The sequence below is a fragment of the Carassius auratus genome, chromosome 23 (genome assembly GCF_003368295.1).
Source record: "Carassius auratus strain Wakin chromosome 23, ASM336829v1, whole genome shotgun sequence".
Classification (NCBI taxonomy): domain Eukaryota; kingdom Metazoa; phylum Chordata; class Actinopteri; order Cypriniformes; family Cyprinidae; genus Carassius; species Carassius auratus.
Window position 1 is genome coordinate 10,384,942 of NC_039265.1, and position 14,439 is coordinate 10,399,380.

The 14,439-nt window shown below is 34.9% G+C and overlaps 1 long non-coding RNA gene across 1 annotated transcript in view; it reads right to left on the minus strand.

The window, feature by feature from the left end:
* Positions 1–340: 340 nt before the first annotated feature.
* Positions 341–14,439, minus strand: part of LOC113041270 (uncharacterized) — a 67,240-nt gene continuing 53,141 nt past the window's right edge. Inside the window, exon 3 of the long non-coding RNA XR_003275368.1 lies at positions 341–472. This is a non-coding gene — a long non-coding RNA (uncharacterized LOC113041270). The remainder of the gene's footprint in view (positions 473–14,439) is intronic.

The following is a 14,439-nucleotide window of genomic DNA, read 5'->3' on the forward strand; positions in this document are numbered from 1 at the left end:
GTGAAATCAGTCTCAACACTTGTTTTCCATGATATGTTCCTTTAAATGACAACTTTAAACATATGGCGTGCACAGAAAATTAATTTACCAGCCAATTAATTGACTAAGCATCTGCAGACTCTGGTCATGTGACGGCGGTGACAAGGATTCGATGACAGCTATATTCTGGGAAATGTGCAGGGGCCTCTAAACATCTCTGAGAATAATTTGTGACTTCACCAGTACATCTCAATCCCAGAATCCCAAGCAAAGAGCTATTCTCACTCGCCCGAGGCTATGACAGGTCACGAACCGGCTTCCTTATCCCTCTGATGACCAGCAGCGGATCTCGAACCCTGGACCGCCGGACCCCGAGGCTCCAGAACGCTGTCACAGCTGACGCTATCATGTCAAGCGCTCACTGCGCAGATAGGAAGGTGTGTTTGACCCAGGAGAGCGAGGACTGACCTACTTTGGGCGATTCCTCTCATTTCTGCAGGCAGGGACAGCAAAGTAAGACTTGAAGGACACACTAAACCTACCTGCTCTCTCATGCTTCAGCTCAGTGTCTGCTTCTTGGGGATTTGTTAGCTGGAAAGAATGTGAAAGTAGACCTAATAAAGCTGTGATTCTGGAGCGCTGGGACGAATCTGACTGCAAACCCTGAAAACTGAAAAAAGTTTGAGGGTTATCGGTTGATGAAAAAAGGCTTTGACTGGGTATGACTAAGCTTGGACAGAACAGGCGATTTTAAACATCTTAAACTGCTGGTTATAGGTGCGACTGACGAACCTTTCTAAAGATGTCAGCACTTTCTGACAGTTAAAGGAACAGTTGAACCTAAAACGACCATTTTGGCACCAGTGACTCATCAGCATGTCATTTCAACCCTGTATTATTTTCTTTTGTTGCTTGAACTTCTTATAAGATTAGCATGCATTATATCTTCACAGAAAAGCATCATAAAAGTACTAACACCCATAATGCAAGAGCACCACTTAACATGAATCTCAGGGCTGAAATGGCCTGGTTTCAATTTAATGGGAATAAGTGAAACCTTAATGCTTTGTTGTTTTCAAAACCGTTTCATTGTCATGGTTTATCTAACAGTTTAAAGCATCTGAATCTGAGAACTAAATGCATTGCTCTGTCGCTCCGTAACTCTTGTCTTCACAGGTCTTTGAATGCTTTAATGCTGGACCGTCTGCCAGACAGTGTTCTCACGGCAAAGGAATGCCACCGTCTACAGAATAAAGACAGACACACTGCTCTCTCTGACACACAGTATAGCGTACGTCTCTCATGTCTTTGACATCTACAGTATCAGTCTAGGACTCTGAATCTAGCGCTAGCATGTCTGCACTGCAGTTGAATGGAGGGAAAAATGAACTAGCGCTGCACGAAAAGGCAAGACATTCGGCAGATTCACTTTTACAGTAAACCACAGAACAAGGACTTGCTTTTGCACACCTAAACATCCAAACATAAATCTCTGCATCATGATATCACTGCAAGAAATATATATACTAGTCAGCATTTGAAGTGGATCAAAATATTTCATCTCATATATATATATATGTTGTACTGTATATGGTAAATATATAAAAAATATTTGCCTTGGTTTCCCATAAAAAATACCTTAAAATAATTCACAACTCCTTAAAACAATTTTTTTTTTTTTTTATTTTAAATTAGTTTTTGTTAGTTTTTTTGAGAATATATATGGAATCAAGTTTCCTTTTATAAAACTCACAAATTGTGCATCTAAAACATTACATTCTGTCAAGATTTTTTTGTTGAATTAAAAATAAAAAAGTGAATAAAAAAATCTGTCAAGATTTATATTTCAAATGTTTACTTACTGTATAGGTAAGAAAAAATTACATAACACAAGGTGATTAGATATTTATATACATGGAACATAATCTTTATATCTTTATAAACAAATATTGTGTCAGATTTATATCAGTTAAAATGGTATTTTATAAATTATATTTTATGTCTATAATTAGAATACACAGAAATACAATTTAAATTTAATAATGTATTTTGATGTCTGTTTTTAATAAGGAGCAATCAAATTGAAGTGGAAATTGGAAGCTGCCCTTTCAAAACAGCTTCAAACTTTACCTTATTATGGTAAGATATTAGGTATATTTCCAAAGCTATCTCACGACCAATTCATACGAATTTTACGAGGTGTCTTATTTGTACGAATTTGTACGACCTCACTAGTATGACTTTATACGATTTGTCTAAACCCCAGTGACGGTTAAGTTTAGGGGCGGGGTTAGGTGTAAGTCATTCGTACAAATTTATACGAATTGTGCAACTCGTAAAATACATACAATTTGGCAAAAATCGTATTAATTTGTACAAGTGTGGTCGTACGAAGTAGTACGAATTAGCCACCTCGTGAAAAATGTACGAATTGCCGTGAGATCGGGTTGTATATTTCATACAAATTGTTTTAGAAAATTTATTTTTAGACTGAATATTTATATACATTGAACATAATATAATTTCTTTATCGTTTTATCTAATTTTGCATCGGAAAATAAAATATTTCTTGTTTTAAGAATATTTTTTACTGGAAAACAATAACAAAATAATGATTAAGTCAATTATTTTCTTCATTTAAGATCTTGACGTGACATGAAATCAAAGGTGAATTAATTTGTTATTGTGTCAATTCAAAAGCAATTGTGAGAATCAGACACCGTGACTCATTTTCTTTTATGAAACACCAATTTGACATGAACGGGTGGATCTGAGATGCTCTTCTTCTGAATGTGGGTGTGTCACAGTCATCATCGAGTATTATCTTAATTACTTCCATGAGCGATCAAATCATCACTAATGAATTATGGGATCATTTGGGGACATGTTTACTGTTACAGTGTTCTATAAACGGCAAGAGAGGAATCCTGAAAAACCAGCAGATTTATAAAAGCTCATTTTATGTTAAATACGACTTAAGCTCTACATTATCTGTGGTATGCTGTCGATTACGTAAGCAACCCATTTCGACTCATCCCTCAGTTTATATAAATGGAAAGATAACAAGTTCACAGATATGCACTTACAGTGAAAGTTAGATTGGCAGGGGTATGAGAAGTTTTAAAAGCAGAAATGTATTTTGATGAATACAAATTTGATGGGATCTGTATATTTGTCTAATAAATCATCTTTGATTATAAGGAGACATTTGGAAAACATTCCAAGTCAACACTCTAAAAATTAAAGGTTGCAAAAAGGAACAACAGAAACTTTCAGTTAAAATTGTAATATTCTAAAGAAATTTTTTGTGGAATAAAAAGGTTCCATAGATTTAAAAATATTCTTCATGGAACCATCGATGCTAGTAAAGAACCTTTATTTTTATGTGTGTAATGTGTATAAATGTGTATATTTGTAGTGTTTTGAAGCTGTTCCATAGTTTAGAATGAGAAAAATCCAAAATATAAGATGTTACTCGCTAAAAATATTCCCCTATTCCGAATCCCATTTACCAGGTTTGACATACCATGATCCTTTCACGTAAACACAATAATCAAACAAGTTTTGAACCACATAGAGATGAATAAATTAATTACTTTTGAGGGGTTATTATAGGTAACTAAGAGGATGTTTACATGGCACCATTTTCAATTAAAAACAGAAAAGGTTTAATGCGTTTTAGCTATTCATTTACAAAACAATGGTGTTTTGGGGGCCTGAAAAAGCATTTAAAAACCAGTATCAAAGTGCAATTTTTTAAACCAATACAATTATTGCCCCTGTGTAAACTACAACAAATAAAGAAATTTGAAAGAAAGTGAATGGTGACGTCATGCACGTGCATTACATGTTCAGTTCAGGTATGTGTGCATGGGTGTTTATTATTTCTTTACAAATTGACATTGCCAGCTACTGACCTGGATTGCATATTTAACAAATTTTTGTCTTTTTTTTGAAGATTTGTGTGTTTTTAATTTTGTTTCTCAAAACCTTTCAAAAATGCAAAGAATTGTGTTTATTCGTTTTTGTTGTTTGTTTGTTGTCATACACCGTTGTCATTTAAACGTACCCAAAAACGGAACCTTTTTTCATTACTTTAAATAAAATACAATTTTACTTAATTTAAATTAAATTAAATATTTCAAAAAAAGTATTTTGGTTAGTTGCCAAGGCAACATTTCAAATTCTAAAATAACTAAAACTCAAATAAAAATGTATAAAAACTATATACAAAATATTACCAAACGACAAACAAAATTACTTAAACTTTGAAAATGGAAATCAAATTAAGAATATTCAAAATATTACCAAAAATATATAATCAGATCTCATACCATATAACTCTGACTTGATTATGTTCTTTCCATGTACTTTTTACTTTCACCTGTGATACATAGCATAGTCAACCATAATCTCCAATGATTCTCTCCTACAATGCACTGAATACTCATTTACATAAAAGCATCACTTGCAAATGCTTGCTCTGGCCCCAGTCCCTATAAAAACCCTACAATTTGATGCAATTTCACTTTTTAATTAAGCCGTGCCGTGTCATAAATCACAAATTAGGATAATTAACAAAATAACAGAGGCTGATAATGTACAAGCTCGCCTTAAATCTCCAAAGGGCTCGTCGCTGGGCAGTAATAAAGAGCAAATAATGGTGTGGCTGCTTGATATTTTGGTGCTGGAAGTACTGGGAAAAGAACACCTTTAACAGCACTGCGGTCTTAATTTGTAGAGGCCGCCTTGCACTGCTCTTCTCAGGAGGCAGGTCATTTATCATTTAGGCGGCCGTTATTTTTAATGAGTCTGTTATCATTCATTTTAGGGCATCCCACCTTTCCTTGACATGGATAGTATTTCTTTTTATATAGGACACAGGATTTATGTCTCCCTCTCTCTGCATTTCGCTCGTCAGCCACAGCCGCTCTTTCTTTCAGTGTCTTTCTTCCTCTTTCTTTCTTTCTCTCATCTCTATTTCTTTCACTAACTCCCTCTCTGCGACCACTTTTTCCTCTCTCTCCGGACAGGAAGCCGTCATGCTGGTCTTCCTGATGGCACGTTTGGGGTTAGAGCTGGAAATCCTCATTTGGGTGCAAAAGTGTGTCATTTTTTTATGTTAAAACATTTTCTCCTATCCCAGTTTAATATGTTATAAGTTAAACATTCCTAGGCTGATTTTCCTGAAAAGTGGCACAATCAAAACATTGAGGGTTGTTTGACACTGACTCAACCAATGGCATGAGTTTGGAGTGGGAACATCTGTTTAACCAACCAATTGCAGATGGGGGAGGGGTGTGTCCAGGAAACCTGTTTGAAAACAGCCATTGTTTTGCTGATTCTTTTAGTGGCCCTAGTGTAGAAATGACACACTTTGTCTGTAGAAGACACTGGAAACAAACTATTTTCATCACTTTCAATTGTATTTTTGACAAGGCCAAATATAGAATGAGACTAGTTCTAGTTCTAAAATAATTTAAAACATTGATCCCACTGAATATTATTTGCTGTGTTATTGAACTCTAAAATAAATAAAATAAAACAATAAATTAACAAATAGTATGGTATCACTACAGGAATCAAGTAAAATATAATAATAAAATAAAATATTATTGTTTTTCTTCAAATATACTGCAAAAGAAAATATTTTTCTTCAAAAGAAATACAATAAAATAAAATAAAAATATTATGGATTCTCTTTTTAAAGCACAACACTTTTCAAACAAGATAAAATAAATAAAGCACTAAGAATCAAAGGGAAAAAAATGTTGTATAAAAAAAATTATTGTAAAAGCACTACAAAGAGTATTTATTGTTTTTCCTTAAAAGTTACCACAGAATATATATATATATATATATATATATATATATATATATATATATATATACACACACAGTATTATCATTTTAAGTGTTGTTCTTCAAAAGTACGGCCAGAATAACATCTATGGGATTGTTTAATAGAGGTTTTAAGTTATTATGTTCCAATTCCCATTTGTGTTTGTGGAGATTGATGGACTTCTGCTAATCTATCTCTAAAAAGCCAATTTGTCCAACTCAAATAAAAACACGACAATTTTCCTACATATGTAAGTACAACTCCCTCAGAGTTTGGCAGCTGAATGTAGGTGGGTTGCAGCGGCACGTCTACAGGTGTGGTTATTTCAGGGCAGACTGGAGCTTTCCTAAATGCAGTAACTGTTCCCTTGATGTGGCCTATCATTCAGCTCATGTCAAGCCGTGACAAGACATGGCACGTTTTGACAGATTATAACAACAGGTTGGCCCACACATCTGATTCTCTGCTTGTTAACCAGCGTTAACCAGCACATCCACTCAATGTCAGTGATGAAACTGATGGCGAAGTTGATGTTTGTTGTTATTTTCAGATATTTGATGAATGTCTGGCTTATGGTGTGCAAACATATTGCTTAAAGGGATAAATTACCCAAAAATGAAATTCACCCTCAAGTCGTTTCACACCTGTATGAATGTCTTTCTTCTGTTGGACACAAAATAAGATATATTGAAGAATGTTAGTAACCAATCAGTTGACAGTAGCCATTGACTTTTTTGTGTGTGTTTATTTTTATTATTTTTCATACTATGGAAGTCAATGGCTACCAGCAAGAGTTTGATTGCCAACATTCTTCAAAATATATTCGTTTGCATTCAACAGAAGAAAGAAACTCAAACCGATTTGGAACAACATTTTTGGGGGAACTATCCATTTAATTTTAAAATATTTTCAGTCATAATCCAGCCAAAAATGGAAATTCTTCCATCATTTATTCACCCTCATGTCATTCCAAACATGTATGAAATGTATTTTCTTCTGTGGAAATTAAAATAAGTTATGTTGATAACCAAGCAGTTTCGGTAACCACTGACTTTCATTGTATAGACAAATAATACAATAAAAAGTCAATGGGAAATTCAAATCTTTGGAAACCAACATTCTTTAAATATATATATTTTTTATGCTTATTAGAAGATTGATGACAGAATGTTCATTTTTGAGTGAAATATCCCTTTTAAATGGATAGTTCACCCCAAAAAATATGGGTTTGGAACACCAGGAGGATGTAATAATAACATAATTTAAAGTTTTGGTTAATTTTCCTTTAATATGCCAATTACATTCCTTCCTCACATATACTAATATATCATGTTTTGAACTGTCCATCAGTCAAAGTAAAATCTATCAAACTCCACATTTGCTTTGCAAAATGACAAACTCTTTAGCCCAAAAAATGAGCCACTTTTACATTCCCCTCAACATCCAAGAAAATTACACTACGTCCCATGACGACTGACCCTCAAGGTTTCACTTGATATATGAGCCGTTCAGTCTGTCTGTTTTGCTCTTCATTTTAGCAGGATGCCTGGGTGTAAATATAATGCTTTCTCAAAAATATCCTGCAAAAGGATGCCAGCATTTTCCCTGCGTTCGCACCGTGCCACAGCAGACTAATAATGCAAGTTTATTGTTCAATGCGGTACGGAACGAGGATATGTCAACAGTCAAAAATGTGGCTGGAACAATGGAATGTCTGTTTAATGTGAGTTGTGTGGGAGGTGCGTCAGGATTGTTCTCTTGATTTATGAGGTTCCTGTGCTTTTTTTACAGTAAGGCTTAGCGCAATGTGTCCTCGGCGCTACATCCTGTTGGGAGCAGTGACCGACATGTGTTCCTGTGTTGGAATGGTGTGGCATTCGTCTCTGGCCAGAATCTCCATGGTGCTTATCACCGCCATATGGGATACTGGCACGGAAAGACGGTGCGGCAAACAGGGCTGCATCACACGACTGCGGGTGAATGCTTCTGCATTAAAAAGTCGAATGCATCAAATGTGCTGTGCAAATGTATATGCCACCCATTTATGTGACATAAGACTAATGTGAGCTAAATAATGACTCTTGTTTTCTGCTTAGAGCTGAATTGAACTTGTTTCATGATTAAAAAAAAAAGGTACAAGCTGGGGCGGTAACCTAAGTTGCAAAAGCTAAAAAAACACACCTTTTTACGTTATTTACCCATAAATGGTACACATCAATACCTTAAAGGCACACATTAGTATATTAAAAGTACGTATTAGTATGTTTTGAAAAGGTACTGCCCTGGTGACAGTTATGTACCTGTATTAATACATAAATAAATCAAAATGCACAGTCAAAAATCTAAAGTTGAGAAAACATTAAAAAACTTGAGGCAAGCAGCTTCAGGACTAAAAAAAAAATTAAGTATGTTTTTTACTTGTAGATCCATGCTCAGTTATATTGCATTTCTAGTTAATGTGAGCATATTTGTCTAACCCGTGTATCAGTTTGTTGAGCAGAAAATGTTATATAGAATTACTTCTGTAAACCAAAGCATTGTATTAATGTGCCGTAATGAGCTGAAAGAGAATGGTGACATGAAATGTAACTTTTACAACAAAATATAATCAAAACACTAGCTAAAACATTATTTATGAATAATAAATATCTATGCAAAAATAGTCCATGCTTTGACCAAAAATAAATTATTTAAATTTAATTAACTTAATTTAATATATTACGTCAACTTTTCCATTACTTGATAGTTAAATGAATGTTTAAAATACACGGAAATAAAACTGATGTAGAAACAATTTCACAAAAAATGACAAAGATACACTGAAAATTTTAAATAAAACATGAAACTTTGAAGCAGAAACAAAAAGTATTTTCTTGCGAAATTCTTTCCAGCAACCCTTTGTTTTATTTACAACTTTAAAAAAAAAGAATTTTCACATTTTTAAATGGAAGTTGGACTTTTCTCTTAAGTTTCAACTGAAAAAATACTTTAAGAAACGATGTGAACAATAAGTCAACATGTCTTTCCATCACTTTAACTCATTCAAATTAATTAACCAATTTGAACATCTTCAGTTACAAAAGATTCAAAAAGTTTTAAGTTGATTTTTTTTTCTTTTTTTTTTAAGTTTTAGGTTGATATTATTTGTACGGGCAATTTAATTACAGTTCAAATTTAAGGCTTTAGTTTTTAAGTTTACAAACATCTAAAGTGATTTGAGCTGAATAATAGCAGCATTGTCTCACTTTTTTTAAGAAGTATACTCCATTAATTGTATTATTTTCCCATTTATTACTGTTTTACAGTACTTTATAAGTACTGTGTAGATAGAGGTGACTCGATTTGTCCAAAACGATTCTTGCACGCCGTGGGTAGTTGCACACAGCACGCTCCACAACACCATGTTGCACATGCATGCCAACACGCCCACACACGCTCGCCCCGTGCCCGCAATTCCATCAACACACACCTCCGCACACCCATGTGCCCAGATAACCACGGCCAAGCCCACACACGGTTATTTGGCTGTGGTTTCGTGGTGAATGGAGGAAAGGTTTGCACCAGGGGCCTCGTTCGGAGAAGCCTGCCAAGCTTCTGAAATCTTTGATGGCTCTGGAACTTGAGCGAATCTGTCCAAAGTGCTTGACGTGGGAGATTATTGTGGCGCCGTTCACCAGATAAACCTACAAAGATCATGTTTATGTTGAAAACAGCCATATGTCACGCTTTCGCAGCTGCCTCTGCCGGTTGCGAGCCTCGTGCACGCCGTTACGGTCGAGATATCAAGCGGGATACGCATTACGAAAGCACAGTCCCCAGACAGGCAGGCCTTTCATCTAAAGTTATTGCCACGCTGCCTGAGGTAATACATCACGAATTCTGTAAGGACAATGCTAAGAAGCGCAATCTGAGGACAAATGCATCATAGTTGCACAGTGAGCATTTTGTTACAAATAATGTTGTCATCAATTTTCATCTTTTGTTTAAACATATTAGTCTTTTGGACAAGATAGGTCATATTTCAGCAGTTTGATAAATTCTCCCTTCTTGCCTTTTCACAGAATGTGCACTTAATTAATTACACAACCTTTAATTGGACAGATTATTCCTAATGGTTGCGCGATGCTAAATGCACAAACTCAGATGAGGCTCAGGAGTCATTATTTTAATGCCACATTCTCAGCTCGTTGCAATCAGTATATTTCAAATAATTAATCAGTTTCACATCGCGAGAAACATTTGGCCTAAAATAGACAAATTACGCTCACATTTGTGCAGGGATTTTTTGTCTTTTTTTATGTCTCCAATACTGTCCTCTTCTGTAATATCACAGATGTGGTGCTTTATTAAGGGCGAGTATGTGTGTGAGTGTGTTTTCTTCTAATTTTATGATATCTGCAGGCATTTGGGTGTTTAATTAGGGTGGTAATGTCCGGTGATGTACGTGATGGATTTTTACGGAAGTCGGCTTTAACTATCTGAGGCGATATCATAAATCAAACCTTGGCTGTAATGCTCGTGTGAGTTTGTTTAATTAGGATGTCCACCGAGAGATTCAGGGTGTTGCTGGGTTTGCACAAGGAATGCCAGTTATACAAACACAAACGAGATTTCACATTTTATTGCGCACAGTGAATTATCGCTGCAATACTGTTGATGAAAAAATGAAAAACGGGTCATTTGTGAGTTGACAGTCTGTGTGTGGTTTTGTTTGCATGCATCTCTAGAACTTTTGCTATTGTCTTTGTCGCTTTAGATTATTCTCTGTAACTCTGCTAACCCCTTGGAGAACCAGATATAATGTGTTCTTACTGAAAGATCCACTCATGTTAATAAGCAAACAGATTCTATTATCATGTAAAAATACTTCCAGTCAGGAAACAGTCACGGACTGTGTTCTTCATTGCACTAAAGATGGATTTCGGCCCCTCATGTGCAAGTCAGGTAATCAATTTAAATCCAATATTTCCATCGTGTGATTCTGATCTAGTCATGAAAATTTACTTTTGCTGTTGAAAACTACATGCAATGTAGTTTTGAAATCGAATATAAAAACTGTGATTTACAGCATAAATATAATATTTGTACAAATAATAAAACACTAATATTTATAAGCAAGAACACTGAGGACCGCTTTTAATGGTCATAGTCATAACATAAAAGTAACTCATAATTATGGCAACAAAAGTTGAAAGAAAAATGCAGTGACAATTTTTTTTTTTATTATTACTCGCCAGTTCAAGTCAACGAACACTTTTCGTCTTTTAAATATTTTAATATTCTGTGATACTGAGTTTACACATAATAATAGATTAAAATCTTTACGCTAAATAGGTCGTGTCCAATACCTTGTCAGCTGTTTGTGAATCAGAACAGGAGCATCGATGTTTGATTCGTGAATGAATCGTTTTTTAAAGTCGTTTTTTTATAATGAATCCATCAAATTTCTGAATCGGTTCGCGATTCTGTCTTAATTATTCAGTTCACTTGCTGTTTCTCTCTTGGCAAAAACTTTTATTGAATACTTAAGAACACAGAGAACAATAAAAGTGCTTAATAAATTGGATATTTATTTACCTGTCGTCCAATGAGTCGAAGCTGCGTCTTATCGTTTGCCAGAAGCTCTTCATCGGGTTCAAGCGGCACGTGCTGTTTGTGAACCAACTACAGGTAAACGATTCAAAACACAAACATATCAAATCATGAACATGAAAACATTACTGTGATATAGTTGTTTCACATTGAATGTACAATGGCGTTTTTGGGTTAACGTTATCTTAACGTAGTGTATGACTTAACCACGATCAAGTATGAATTTTTAGAAAATAAGCACATTTTCACATTGACTTACGTTAGTTATTCATTTGCATACGTTTAGGCCATTTCATGTCCATTTCATGTATATACTGTTTATGTATTTTAATTAAAATTGCCCAATTAATTTGTCATGCTATGACTGATTTCCTGGCGAAGTCAACGTAGATACACACAATTAAATACTTTGACGTTTTTTTTGGTAAATTCTTTAATTTGAGCTTTATGTGCAATAAAAATATTCTCTTCATAAGCGATATTTACCTTGATTTCTTTTCGTCTTCTCGACACAACACGTCTTATATTTTACCTCAAGCTCTTCGCTGACACTGCTCGCAGTCTCACTGACTTTTGAAAAAACTTTATCAGGGGCAAAGACGTTTGTTTGGGTGGAAAAGACGTTGACTATGGATGAAAAATGTATTGAATTAAATGCATCTATTTTTTCCCCCCAGAAAAAAAATTCTGAAACAAAATCTGTTAATTAAATCATCCTCAAAAAATAAATAAGAAATATTTAAAGGGTATTTTGGGCATGCATGAGCAAATATAAATAAATAGTTTATAGAATATTTCTGCTTCTAATCTTTACCCGGTTTAAGTGCTACTTTAAAAGAAAATTCACTTTAAATCAGAGTTTGGGTTGATCTGAATGTTCTATACTAGACCTCATGGAAGCAGGATCAAATTTTTGGGCTATTAATGTTTAACATGCCCAGCTGGATGGGAACTGGTAAATGTGGTACGGCGTGGTACCGGGGGCACGTAGGCCAGGTGACCACAGCAGGCACGCGTGTCAGTCCGTGCTCATTAACGTGACTGATAATGCCATCTATCAGCCGTCTAATTGGCGATGAGGATCTGCAGAGGGTATTTTAACCAGGCCCACGTATCCATCACACAGCTGTGGACAAGATGATGGCACTTCATTACCAGAGTGCTAACCAGGTAAAAGTCACATCCATTTGTAATGAGTGCGGGGGCCGCTTTCACTCCTGTCCATTTTCATTATGTAAAGTTCAGCGCATATCTATGTGTATTGTAATTATCTTGATGAATATGCAAGCTTACTTCGCTTAGATTTTTCCACATAATGTCATCGGCAGCAAAGACGAGCAAGTGCTGTGGAACAAATAACTGTGGTGAGGGGAGCATGTTTCGATTCGAACGGATACATACAGTATGCAAGCAAATGCTTCCACTGAAGTTTACTTGAAGAGTAGAAGAAGAGGACAAGAAACAACTGAGTAAAAGGAACTGAGAAATATCATGGGCCAAATTTGAACCAAAAAGACAAAATTTGACTAGTTAGCATGGCCTAGTTAGCCTCTGTTGGTAGATGCCATAAATACACACACACACACACACATTGCTATCAAAGAAAGATAAAGATTGTATAAGTGTAAGTATAAGTGGGCGCTACACGTGTGATCCTTAAATAGAGGAATCTAATGTCATCCAATGATTCTTGTTCTAAATATGCCTTAAATTGTTTACATTTAAAAACATTTTATTGAGTGTCTTCTGTAAATCAAGGTAAAAATGTATGATAGACATTATTCTTTGCTCAGAAAAAAATGTAATAAAATGAAACCAGACACATTCTAATGTACACGGCACAACATTAAAGCTCAATTAAAAATTATTTATTTATTTGTTTGTTTGCTTGTTTAATTTTTTATTGCTTGAAATATATATATATATAATTTTATTGCTTGCCATACTTTGCAATAAAACTCATTCTAATTCTGATTCTGATTCTGAAAACCCCTTTTTGTCTTTGACCCATGTGTGTGTGTATGGGGGGGGGTTGTGTGTGTGTGTGTGTGTGTGTGTGTGGGGTGTGGGGTGTGTGTGTGTGTGTGTCTGTGTGTGTATGTATGTATATATAGCTCTTTTATAAAGGCATGCAATGACTTACATTTATCTTATTCTTATATCCCTTTAACTGTCACCCTGTACCGTATACGGGACACCTACATTTACTTCACTATATTACAATTAAATCTAATCTAATCTTGACTAACTAAATATCATTGGGAAGGTCTAAGACTCCCAAATATATATTTTACCAATGTTTTTTTTTTTTTTATTATGTAGGAAAAGTAATAAAGAGTGCACCCTAAAAAATCTAAATTATAACTGGAGTTTTGACCTTTGTTTTAAAAAAAAGACTTCCTCGTTGCCTTTTTCTCTATGACATTTTAGAAATCATCAGAAATTATATATCGACTGAAAACTTAAAATCTCAAAATTCATCCTTTAAAACCCATTTTAAAATCAGAAATTGCATTACCATGTAAATGGGACATCAATATCATGTTACAAAATGTTTTGCCATTGAGAATAATGGTAAAAAGATACCTTTATCATGTCTTTTCTGTAGTATTTTTTTTTTTGTATACTAATATATAGCTTTTAATAAATGGAATTTATTTATAAAGATTTTTTTAATAGATACAGTACAGAAAGAGGCAGGGAATTGTTACAGATTCAAACATGCATCGTCCACTCGAGCCCCATGGCTCAATGTTTAAAGGACATCCTCTATCCGATAAGCCGTGGCTCCGACAGAAACACGTTCTGATGAGCTGCACAGGAAAAGTGGCGTGGCAGGCAACATCTCCACTTCCTTGGGTGTTTCCTGCCAAAGAAAAATTGCCAATTCATCCTTCGCTGTCCAGTCCAGTACAAAAACTTTGCTAAAATGCCTAAAAGTCCATATTTAGTAATTCACATGTCAGTGATTATCATTTCCAACCCTCTCAGACTGCAGCAATGAATCTTTACCCCCCTCCATCTCC